This window comes from Aulonocara stuartgranti, assembly GCF_965226115.1.
Source record: "Aulonocara stuartgranti genome assembly, chromosome: 12".
Lineage (NCBI taxonomy): Eukaryota > Metazoa > Chordata > Actinopteri > Cichliformes > Cichlidae > Aulonocara > Aulonocara stuartgranti.
The window spans coordinates 8,226,956-8,239,601 of record NC_138948.1 but is presented as its reverse complement, the minus strand read 5'-3'; positions in this window follow the sequence as shown (position 1 = coordinate 8,239,601).

Below are 12,646 nucleotides of genomic sequence, written 5' to 3'. Positions count from 1 at the left end.
AGGGCAAAAATTCCAGGTATGTTCTTATTGCTAAATCTATTTTCACAGCACAATATATTGACAGTATTGGTATTATCTGTGGTCTGAAGAAGCTGATCCAACCTTGGTCCAAATACATTTCCACCCAAATCATATGGGGCGGAGAAGCTTCCTTGATATATGATCCAGTGGAATCAGTGTGATGTGAGGTTGCTAGCAGCACATCTGCAAAATGCAAAAATGCTGCTTAAAATCTGCAACAAAACTTTCAAATCAACCTGGTATTTGTCCCTTTGGCTCTCTTACTGCTAGACTAGCCAGACAGGTAAACAAAATACCGTGTTTTGAAATTGCATATATTGCCATATATTGTCTGCACAGGTTTTCCAGCTGTTCTTTATCTTTGTTGTCAGCAATTTTCTTTCACTCAGACAAAAGGCAGATGATATTTTTATTTTTTTATAAGCATTAATATATATTGAAGTATAAAGGGAATGCACCATTACCTGATTTCAATGTCATTGAAAGCAGCATGCTGCCACTTGTATTTTGCAACTGTTGAGGGAGTCCTTAAAGACTTTTTGGCTAACAAGAATGAACTTGGACTGGGGCGCATGGCAGCAGGAAGTTGCGGAGTGAATTGAGAGTTACACTCGTCTGGCACAACCTGGGGCCTCACTAGCTCAGCTGTCTTCTTGTATTCACACATGGTGTGACTGGTGACATGCAGCTGCCATCAGGATCCTGGTATGGCTGACAGACTGCTGCACTGGAGGGAGGAGGTTTTGGTTTGTGTTATTTTACAGACTTTCTCTGGCCTTACATGAGCCAGAGCCAGCCAGCCTTTATTTCTCCCTTAGCAGACAAGATTCAATAAAAAGCACTCAGAGCCTTGATGAAGGACTGGAATCCTGTTATATTCATTTTTGGCTTTATTTGTTATAATTCCAGATTTCCATGTTTTTCTTTCTTTTTTTTTTTGACGCGGGTTCTAGTTACACATGATGCATGGAAGTACTTCATTTCATTTCTAGAGCCTGCATAACATAGTAGCGTTAATACATGGTCTTCCATATGACTTTCTCAGTTTTGTGTCACAAGCTGCAACCTGTGTAATAAAGGCCCTTGGGTAGTACCTATATTGGAGCTTTATGGTAATTTGCTGCCACTTCTACAAAGTCCATTTAATTTGTAAACAAAGTTATTCAAAGTTATTTCGACAATAAACTACAGTGAGTTTGGTTTAAACAATAAATGAAAAGAGGACAGGAATGTTACACTTGGGCAGATGTGAATTGCAGCTGAGCCATTTAACTAATCAAAGGAGCAGTCAACTGATGAGGGTTAGTCATCTCTCTCAAGGGCACTTCCGTTTGACACTTCATGGATATACTATAGTCTTGGCTGTTGAAGAGACTGTACAAATGCACTATTTTGCTTTCAAGACCTTCGATATTGTCCTGCTCCAGGGAGGTGCCTGCAAAGAAAGAGGTGTAATTGTAAGTTATTTTTCAAGTGTGTGTGTGTGTGTGTGTGTGTGTGTGTGTGTGGTGGGAAATGCTCCTCTAAGTATAGGTGAATACACTACCGTTATCAGTGCTGGAAAATGCAGTCTGCAGTTATCCTGACTTTTTCATTATATTAACTTATGCTTTCTTTCTCCTTCGTGAACTTGAGAATTATTCCCTCTCCTCCAACACAGAGAATTTTTCAGTGCTTTAATTGCACCTGGAGGAGTGAGGTGCAGGCTTTAGGAGGAGCTAAGGGAGAGCAAACACTGCTGTAAGTCTCAAATCTCATAGCATGTAATTTAAATGCTGCAACTCCACATTACACTGCAAAATAAACAGATGTGACATAATGCACATCTGTTTAGTTTTGTGTACGTGCATATATGGATCAATAAAGTATTACCAAGATTTTAGTAATTAGTAATACTAAAATCAGTGATGATCATATCATTAATATTAGAAGGCACATGGTGCAATATGATGCAATGTAACCCTCCGTCGTGTGTGTGTGTGTGTGTGTGTGTGTGTGTGTGTGTGTGTGTGTGTGTGTGTGTGTGTAAGACAACAAATATCAGGTAATTAACTTATTTTGTTGTTTTTTGTTTTTTGCCCTTTATCCCCATCCCTCTTCCCTGCTGTTTTTCTTTCCCTCTTTCTTTCTCCCCTTTCTTTTCCCCAGTCAAATCGGTCCTGTATTTAGCAAGTGAAAATAAAATAAAATAAACAATAAAAGGTGAATCAAATAGAGCATTACAGCAAGGCTGGGATGGTCCATTTGGTAAAGTAAATCCGTTGGGCATCTTTCTTCGCCTTTAGACAATAATTCTGATGGCAAAAGAGCCAAAACGGGACAGGCAAAAAAACAAAACAAAAAAACCCAGTAGCATTACACAAATCTACAGCTGGTTTTCATTTGTGTGATGGTGTTTTGCTTAACAACAGTCTAGAAAATCCTAACAAATAACTAGGATGAATAATGTGCAAGTATAATCTTACAAGATAGCTTTCCAATCCCTCCAGATTTCACTATATCACAGTGTGCATGCTGTGAACATTCTTTAGCATACCTGTAGTGATCCCTGGGTTCTCTTGTTTGGTCTGTGCTGAATTCTTGTTTTTTGATTGTTAGCTTATATATTACAACCTTAGTTTATTTGTGGTGTTTTGTTGTTCTGGTGTTTGAGGTTCTAACTTTTTGTTTGAATTTTTAGATTTCCTATTAGTTTAGTTTTCTGTCAGTCTTATTCTTGCATTACAAGGTCTTTAGTTTTGTGTTTACTTATTGTGATGAGATTTGCTTTGTGTCTATTTTTATTATAATTTAGTAGAAGTAGCCTCCCCAGCTTTTCTCTTTGGCCTCGCTCTGTCTCATACTGTGTTTATACCTTGGTCCCTTTCATTTCTTTGTCTCATAAATCTTATTTAGTGTTAGTATTATTGTCTCCCTTGGTTATTTTCTGTTGTTTTTCTGTTAGTTTTGCTTCTTTAGTGTTTTCCAATGATCCCCAGATTGTTTTCACCTGTTGCTCACCTGTGTTCCTCTCCATCCTGTTTATCATTAATGAATAGTCCTCTATATGCATATATAATAGTGCAGTGTGTCCTTTTACCCTTGTCAAGTTGTCCTTGGATGTAGGCTGTTCATGTCCTTAGAATTATTCCTCATGCTTTGGTTTTTGGATGACTGCTTTCTTCCCTTTTGTTTCTATTTGCATCAGCCATTAAAGGCTCATTTTCAGTTCGTTCTTTGGTTTCACATTCACATTTAGATCCTCCACATTACAATCCACACTCTACTCATCACATTAACTGTTGGTAGTGTTTTCAGTAGTTTGCAAGCAGACAGAAGTGACAAGGATAGACTTTCTCACAATACAAACAATCAGTGGAACACCATGAATTGCTTTTCCCTTTGGTTTAAGGACTTGCTTAGAGGGTCACATGACATTACGAAACTTAAAGAAGTCCAGTTGTTTTCTTTTTAAGCTCCTTTGTGACCTCCAGAAGTATCTGAAATATCACTGTGGTTAGTAATTTACTACAGAATATCCACTGCTGGCACTACCCATGTGGCAAAATACTAAGGGGAGTATTTCAGGCACTCTTATCTCCAGCAACAATTTGCTGTTTGTTTTTCCTGAGGAATCTCAAGGCCAGATGAGATCCTTCCAGAGAGTTAAAGTAAGGCGCTCTGGAAGCATAAACCAACCAAGTGAGTCATCAGAGACTCAGACTCCAGCTCTTCACTCCATCTCTACAGCCACCTCACACAGATAACAGATTCATAGTGTTTGTATCTGCAGTCTCATTGTTTTGGTCAGAACTCACCATAGGTGAGGGCTGGATTATAGATAAATCGAAAACGTTGCCTCCTGGCTCAGGTCCTTTGTCATCACAACAATCTAGTACAATGCCCAGAATACTGCAGGTGCTTTCAAGACCTGATTTTCCATCTCACATTTTCTTCAAGCTTAATCTTCAATTTGATATCAGCTATGCAACTAATTTTTCAAGATTTTTCAAAAGTTAAATCACTGTCAGCTCTATTTTCTCAAACCTTTGATTTATATTACATATTCTGTATGAAGTTATGGTTCTTCAGATAAATCGCTTGCTATAGTAGCATTTGACCAGCTCTTCCTTTGTTCTCAAAAGAGAGTTTGATGATATGAATATGAATATGAGGCTCATTTGGGCACTTGTATTAAAAAAAACTGAGCAGCAGAGTTCCATTTCCAAGCTGGGATGAAACAGTTGCAGGCCTGCCAGTTTGATTCAGGCTGGGCTGGTTTCTGTTTGAGGTGTTTTCAGACAAAAGCACTAAAGTCTTTGGTCTGTGAGATTCCAGGAGGATAAGAGCAGTTAAGCTAATTGATCGACAGTATGAAAACATTTGGTGTGCGTGTGTGTGGGTGCGCTTGTACGCCCAAACACAAGAAAATGCTAATAAATGTTTGAATAATAATAATAATAATTCATTCACAAAGCATGATTTATTTCCCAATCTCCCCTAAAGTGGTTGCTTCTGAACTCTATTTTCTGCATGTTTTGCCTCTCTGTTTTTGTCAGGAGGCAGCAACAGCAGAAGCTGGAAGCCACTGAGCTTCTTAGAATTCTCCAAAGGCGCTTATGGGAAAACATGTTTTAACTGTGATAGTTAGCCGGATGATCGAGCTGCCTGCAAGCTGACAAACAGCTGAGGGAAAAACATATCAGAGGGTGCTGACAGTTCTTCAAGTGAGTCCCATATGTACACATATATTATATGCATATGCATACACAGAGCTGAAAAGAGCTGAAAGACACGCTCACGAAATAGTCATGCAAGCATAGAATATTGATTTGTTTTTATATTATTATTTTTTCTAATTCTGATGTCATGCTACACTTAGAAGAAAAATTTCATTGGCACAGTACTGATATTTAGTTGCTATTAGCCTCTTTTAAGCCTCCAGTTAATGCACCCTTAACCGTCTCATGCTTATTCTTAATGCCCTGCTTAGTCATTTCTTTCCACGGACCACTGGTAGACTCCTGGGGAGAGCAGCTTCAATTCAATTAAAACTTGAAGTTCTGTGACTCTTGATCCAATCAAGGTCTTGGCTCTGGTCCATGAGCATGACGTGAATGATAATGACACTGAAGACAACTACCGAGAAAGACAGAAGCAAGACAGTACAGAATCTGGCATCGTGATGAAAACTTATAGAAATGAATTTTTAAAAACGCAAGCATATGCCTGTAAGTCACTGCTGTGTGATGAACAACTGTCTAAAAAGAGACTGTGTTTTACTTCAGTGCTGGAAGAAAAGTGTTTCATCCAAGGCTGTTTTGTGGTTATGCTGATGTAAGTCCATATTTATTTCCAGTGCTAATGATGTGGAACTATAATCAGAGAAGGAGAAACTCTAGAGTCTGTGAAGCATCTCAGTCATCCAGGTCATCGTAGTCTAAGGAGCTTGGAAAGAAAAGCGTCCAGACGAAAGAAGTCCAGACGCTTTTCTTTCCAAGCTCCTTAGAGAAACTCTTGAGAACATTTGCAGAAAACAATAACTGGTGGTTAATAAATTGAAAGAAAAAATGCTGACTTGCCAGTCACAGCTGGCTGATTGCTACAGTTACCTTAGTTTAAGTAAATCAGCGACAAAACTAAATCCCTAAAACTAGCATTAGGATAAGACTTGTACTAGTATTAGGACAAGTTATTTGTAACACTTACATATAACTTGTCTTTTAGGCTTCCGCTCAGGGAAAGAGAACGATTGTACACTTTGTGCAGGGGCACTCAGAGGGTAGAGCAGGTCATCTACTGTATTAATCAGCAGGTCGGTGGTTTGATCTTTTTAGTGTGCATTTTGAAGTGTTCTTAACTGATTCATCCTTTGGATTGTGAGTATGATATTAAGTGCTTAGAGGCATGAAGTGAAGTGTTACATGAATATAAGTGCGAATGGGGAATAAAACTGACTTAGTGGATTCCACTAGGAACATACTGTAGATATTCCAGCTATTGTTATATACGCCTGGTTTTTAAGACTTGAGAGAATGCATTCAAATCCTTCTTTTTTGTTTTTGTGATCTTGGGAAAATTCCATTTATATCCTATATATTTTTGCTCATTAATATATCTAGAAGTTATCTATAGTGATTAGGTTATAGAAGCAATATTACAAGCCAAACAGAATGGATAAAAAAAAAATGGAGAGAAAGATTGCTTAGAAAATTTTCAAATCTCGCTAACATAGCTCGATCGCGGGCAGGATTCAACTGCAAACACTAAAAATGTTTCTTGTCAAAAACAAATACACAAGGAAAAAATGAAACCAAACAATGAAGAGTAAAAAGAAATCTTGAATAGGACTAAATGTAGCGATCCAGCATCGGCAGTGAACGCTTCATCTGCTATCAGTGTTGACACTGATGGCATGAAATAGGTCTCCTAGATCCTCACTCACACAAGTAAACTGGCCTGGACCTTGGGGTCGACTTGATTGACATCTCTCCTTGGCAGGAAATGCAGCATTGTTTGATTTCCTGAAAGTCTTCTGATTGCTTTATCTCCTGAGCTGTGAACATGCTGGATGAGGCCGGAGGAGGGAGGAAGTGGCTGGCTTGGATGAAATTACATGTTGTTCCAGTGAAATCTAAGTGGAAGTTGGCTGAAGATGAGCAGCTTTCGTGTTTGTCTGTGTGAAATCCTATTATATAACTTCTTTGTTAATTTTCTGCTGTAGTTATTTTACTAAAAAGACCAGACTTATTTCTTGTGAAGATAATCTCCTTGTGTATCTTTTCTGGCTCCAATAATGTGCCATGCTAAAGTCTTTTTTCTTAATAACAAACAACTGCTGCATTTTGCACTCGACCCCACAGAAGAAGGGTTTCCGACATATTGTTTTCCCCTGTTTTCAACTTTTGTGCATTTAAAAAAATGTATAATATCAAGAAGTAAAATTCATTTACAACATATGTTAAAAAACAAATATTTCAAGCACTTTTTGCTTTAGTTTTGATTATTATGACTAAGAATCATCAAAATTAAAACTTCGTGGAGTATGCTGGCTTGACAGTTGTCCAGATGATGATTAATATTCTCCACAAGGAGGGTAAGCCACAGAAGGTCACTGCTGAAAAGGCTTGCTGTTTTACAGAGTGCTGCGTCGAACCATATTAATGAAAAGTTGATAACAAGGGAAAAGTGTGCTAGAAAATTATGCATGAGCAAAAGGCATGACTGCAGTTCCTACATTCCTAATATCAAGCATCTGAAGCTGACACAACATCAGAGACATCTTATGTGGGCTAAGGGGAAGAAGACCTGGACTGTTGCTCAGTCTTCCAAAGTCTTCTTTTCAAATGAAAGTAAATTCTGCATTTCATTTTGAAATTTTAAATTTATGATGTGATGTGCCATATCATATGCTGGTATTGGTGGTTGCTGGTAGATGACAGTGCAGTCATCCACAGGAGTGCTTCACGCTTCCATCTGCTGACAAGCTTTACAGATATGCCAATTTTCTTTTCCAGCAGGACTTAGCAGCTGCCAGTGGCGCCAAAACTACTGCCAACTGGTTTGCTGACCATGTTATTTCTGTGCTTGATTGCCCAGCTAACTTGTCTGATGTGAACCCCATAGAGAATCTGTGTGATAGTGTGAAGAGGAAGAAGAGAACCATCCAACCCAAAAATAGAGATAAGTTGAAGTCGTCTTTCAAAGCAATAAAACCTCAGCACTGACATAAGCCAATTGCTTGTGTGCCACGTGGCATTACTGAAGTAATTTGTGATAAAGGAGTGCTAATCAAGAATTGAATGAATAAATGAACACAGTTTACATAAGTTTGACATTTCTGTAGTGTAATTTTCTAATCATTTCAAATCATAGACTTTAGATTTTTAATTTGCTAAAAGCCATAATTATCAAAATGAAAACATGTAATGACTATCAACATGGTTATTATAGTTTAATATTTCTAATTAGTTTTTTATTTTATATCATTCTAACATTTTCATTACATTCAGTGTAATTTCACTTAGTTTCCATAATAGGTTTGCATATTTAAGTTTAGTTTTAATTTAGTATTTATTAGCTTCAGTGTGAGTTTTAGTGTTTTATTATATGATTTCAAACACAAAGACAGAAACTTAGACTCAAAAGCAGCTTTATTGCTAGACGCCTAACTAAACTTGAAAGTACAAAATAAACTAGGCAGGCGGGCAGACAGAACACACAGCTTGGTGAGGGTACAACACACCACAGCAAGGAAAACACAGAGCTAAAATACACAACAAGGGAATGGGAGACAGGAGGGAAACACAGCTGGGAGAAATCAGAGCTAACAAGACAAGGGGAAGCAATCCAGACATGCTGACATGAGACATGCACTTTCAAAGTAAAACAGGAAACACGACAGGCACAGACTTGACACTGAACTAAACCTACGCTAAACACAAGTACACAGGAACCAAAACCTAAGAACAAGAAATCACAAACCAAGAAGAACTGGAAAGCAAGAAATACAAAATCGGAACCAAAAACACTAGTAGTCAAAAAACCATGATCAAATCCAAGATCAATAATAATAATAATAATAATAATACAAAAAACTAAAACACTGGGTCACCGACCCAAGACCATTGCACCTACTGTCTGTTCAGAGAGGTGTCAGGGAGGACAGCATACTGATTTTATTTTCAATAAATATTTGATCTTGATCTTTGATCTGATTTTATTTTGTCTGTCAGAAAGCCTATTTGTTCCTAGACTTACGGATTTCTCAGACAGTTTTGAAGGAGGCAGGACTGCGGTGAGAGGTTTCGGGTGTGACTCGGTGGCACTGGCAGTTCACATACAAATTAAGAGACACACAACACATTATTTTTCTGTTTTCTAATTTATGTGTGATCAGTGGGGAATTAGGGGATGACTTTAAAATGAGTTCAAACTACTTTTATAGGACTTATAAATAAGCTTGAGCCTAAAGTAAATTGTGTTCTGCACACTGCAAATGTGTATTATAGTTCTGCCTTCTACACCTTTGTTTACTGTTGGCTGGTCTGGATTATTATGACTCAGATGAAGTATTTAATCATTTCTAATTCTGGTCTTACTAAAATATGGAAATAAAAAACCAAAGACTAATGAGCCTATCCAGGGTTTCATCTATGAAGGCTAAACAGGCTCATCAGTAATGGATGAGAAATGTCTCGATTTTTCTGCTGCTGTGAGAACCAGCGCTTTTAATCATTTGCACTCTGTGAGAAATATTGTGGCCTGATGTGACTGCTAATGTCCCTGTTAAAAACAACGTGATCAGATGTTGCAATATGCACTGATATAATTGACAACGCTGCAATTTCGCTGCACCAGTAATCTGTATGCTGTATGGGCAGTCCAGTTTTACAATGACTGGCAAACACTACAGAGAGTCCCCTGACAATGAATTTAGTTGGATAGTTTAAATGTGTTAAGCACAATATTGGGGAATGATAATGACCTGTTGTGTACTAAAGGGAGTAGGGTATTTGGAAGAATTGGCTGAAACAAGAATATCCACTTGAATTTAGTATCAAATTCAAATAAAAAGAGAACAACACTGTTTGACATCGTTTCCAGTGAAATATCAAAACAAACACACACACACAAACAATATGGCTCATAAATAGGGAATGTTCCTGCGGTTTCACTCATAGGAGATCCAGGGAACAATGTCAGTCTCATAAAATACAGGAGGTATGTTACAATGTCAAGAGACTGTCTCTGTAATATGTTGCTGATACTGATATGATACAGTCACCAAGGCAAGAGGTCGAATGTGAAGTGAAGCCATAACTAGAAACATTACATGGCTATTATTAACAAACACTATTTAAATGTGTGTTCCTCCAAACAAACCCTATTTAATAGTTTTGGGTTTTCAATTATCAGTCAATACCAGACTTCACCAGACTGACATGTTTTTATTTTCTTTTAACTGAAACAAGGGCAAAGTTTTTAAGCTTTCACAAGTTTGTGCCTCAGAGCAACAAAGACACTAGTGATATGCAGAACTTCAGTGAAATCCCCTTTTGGACTGATGCAATAAGAGCTTCTTTTTGCACTGCAGTTGAGCGATAATATTACCGTGAGTCACCAATCCCACAGTAAATCTGCGATAACTCTAGCTTTTCTCTTAAAGGGAAAAAAGTTGGGGGGTTTTAAACAACAAAGCTTCTAACTTTAGCACTGCACCTTCAAGTAGAAACTGAGGAGTGACTCTTCTTTTTCAACCATGATTTGTGGGTTCATGTGCAGCTTCATTTTCTGACCTCCACTGATCATTAGGTCACAATAATGGTTTGTTGCTCTTCCATTGGTTTGTACTAAGGACTATTTCTTTTCTGTGTCTCCAAGGTTTTTACGTAGCGCACAGAAAAGATGAATGTCATACCGGTTATTTCCTTTTGATTACCAGTGTTCACCTTGAGGCATTCGGAAACTGATTAATGTTGAGACAAAAGAAATGAAATACTTTCCGATTTCCTCCCCCTCTGGGATTGACAAACCTGTTACTCACTCGGGTAAGGGCTTACGCTGCTATTTGCTATCTAGTCGGGTTGTAAAAAATGTGGACACATTATAAAACAGTATAAACCTTATTAGTGGAAATGTAAGTCCACGATGGATTAACAAGTGAAAAAGCACATACATTATTTTGTTTAATTGTGTCTGTAGAGATTTTTATATTTATTCCCCTTACCTACACATACATTTCTACATACAGGGGAAAAACATGTATATACAAGGATATTCTATTTCACTACTTATATTGCTGTATTTAATAATGTTGAGTATTTCTCAGTATTATTTAAAGTGGTAAGCTCTGTTACTTTTGTTTATCAATCATGATACTCCTTTCCTGTTCCAGGGGAATATGAGGCCAATGTCTTCACACATTATGTGTCCTTTATGTAATTTCATGAACACAACTGACATTTGAGAGTTTTTCATGCCAAAGACAGAAAAAAAAATCTGAATTTAGGAAACAAAGCCAATACATTGTTATTTAGACATGAGTTTATTTGAGTCTACTGACAAATACATCCAAGAATGGCTCTGCAGACTAGGTAGTTTGTTAAGGAGCCTATGTCTTCACCAACCTGAGCTTACAAATATCACTACAAGTATCACTTGTTTCTTCATAATCTGACAACCATCATACAGCACACAGAGTCATAAATAAAGAAAAAACAGTAGTCCTTCATTGTCATGTATTCCTTTTTATATACTGGGCTCCAGCACACTTTATTTTACAAAGAAAATGTTGGAATGGAGTGTCCATGTTCTTCCCTTATATTAGCAATCCTTCAAAGTATCCTACTCCTTATGCCTGTTGTCTTATTTAATTTAGTGTAGGTCGCTTGGTCAGTTTCAACAACAGACATGGATGTTTTTCCTTTTTTTTTTAAGGCCATGATTTCAGACTGTTTCAGCTAGCTGCTACTAGCAACGTGGCTAATCTTAAAAGTGTTGCTACTGTACTAAGCAATAAAATATTTAAATTTAAAGAGAGACAAGTGAAAATAAAGCTCATAGCTAAGTCCATATGAAAGAAAGTGCTTGACTTTCCAAGTGTTTGTTAGCTTGCTTCATTTCTAACAGAAATGTTAGCACCAAGCGCCTCTTGAGTGTTTTTTTTTCTACACACTGTTTTTTGCAGTCATGCATTATCATTATAAACCACATAAATAGAGCAGTTTTCGAGAAGTGTGCATTGCTCTGCATATAATTTGCATGCTGCGTACGACTGTTGCAGGTGGTGAGAGCTTTCTGAAAGTTAAAACACATTACAACCTATTTGAGTTCCACAGACTCAGGAAAGAAAGGCATTTTACTTGGATATACTTTGTTTAAAAATTGATATCCACAGAATTAAGTTTTATTTGCCAGTACTTATTATTATAAATAAGTATACCATTTTATAGATGAGAATTTAAATGTACTTTGATTCAAAAAGCTAATGTATATTATATTTGTATTTGGTGTAAGGTAACAATCAGTGTAAAAAAAAAAAAGTTCTTCCTCCAGTGAAGCGGCTTTTTTAAAATTTTGGATCTGCCATGCTGAAGATGTCCATCGGTAACTCTGAAACCCTAACTGCGAGCTGCTCCAGGCCAGTTTGCTCAATTCAGTTTATTTATTTTTATATAGTGCCAAATCACAACAACAGACTGCCTGAAGGTGCTTTATATTGTGAGGTAAAGACCCTACAATAATACAGAATTGTAAACATACTTCCCTTTTGCTGGAAATCCAATGCCATTTAGCATAAGAAAATGTCAGCCCTAGTGGCAGCAATGAAAGAAAGTTTTCTTGGCAATCAGTCTTAATGTTGATAGTGTCATTTTTAAACTGCTATCAAAAGCTGAAACAAAAAATACATACTAATGCATTTTAAAATTTCACCATCCACAGGGTTTTTTGTCTTTTTGCAAAAACATAAACAGTAAGTCATGTGGTATTTGGATAGGTTTTGCATCTCAAGATGTCTTTGGAATTTAGCTACTTTACATTGTTGGCTACCTTACTTTACAGACAATTACTGACGTGTCAAAATGATTCAATTATATGACATACTGCCGTTTTAGTTATTCAAGACAGTCTTAGATAGAATTGT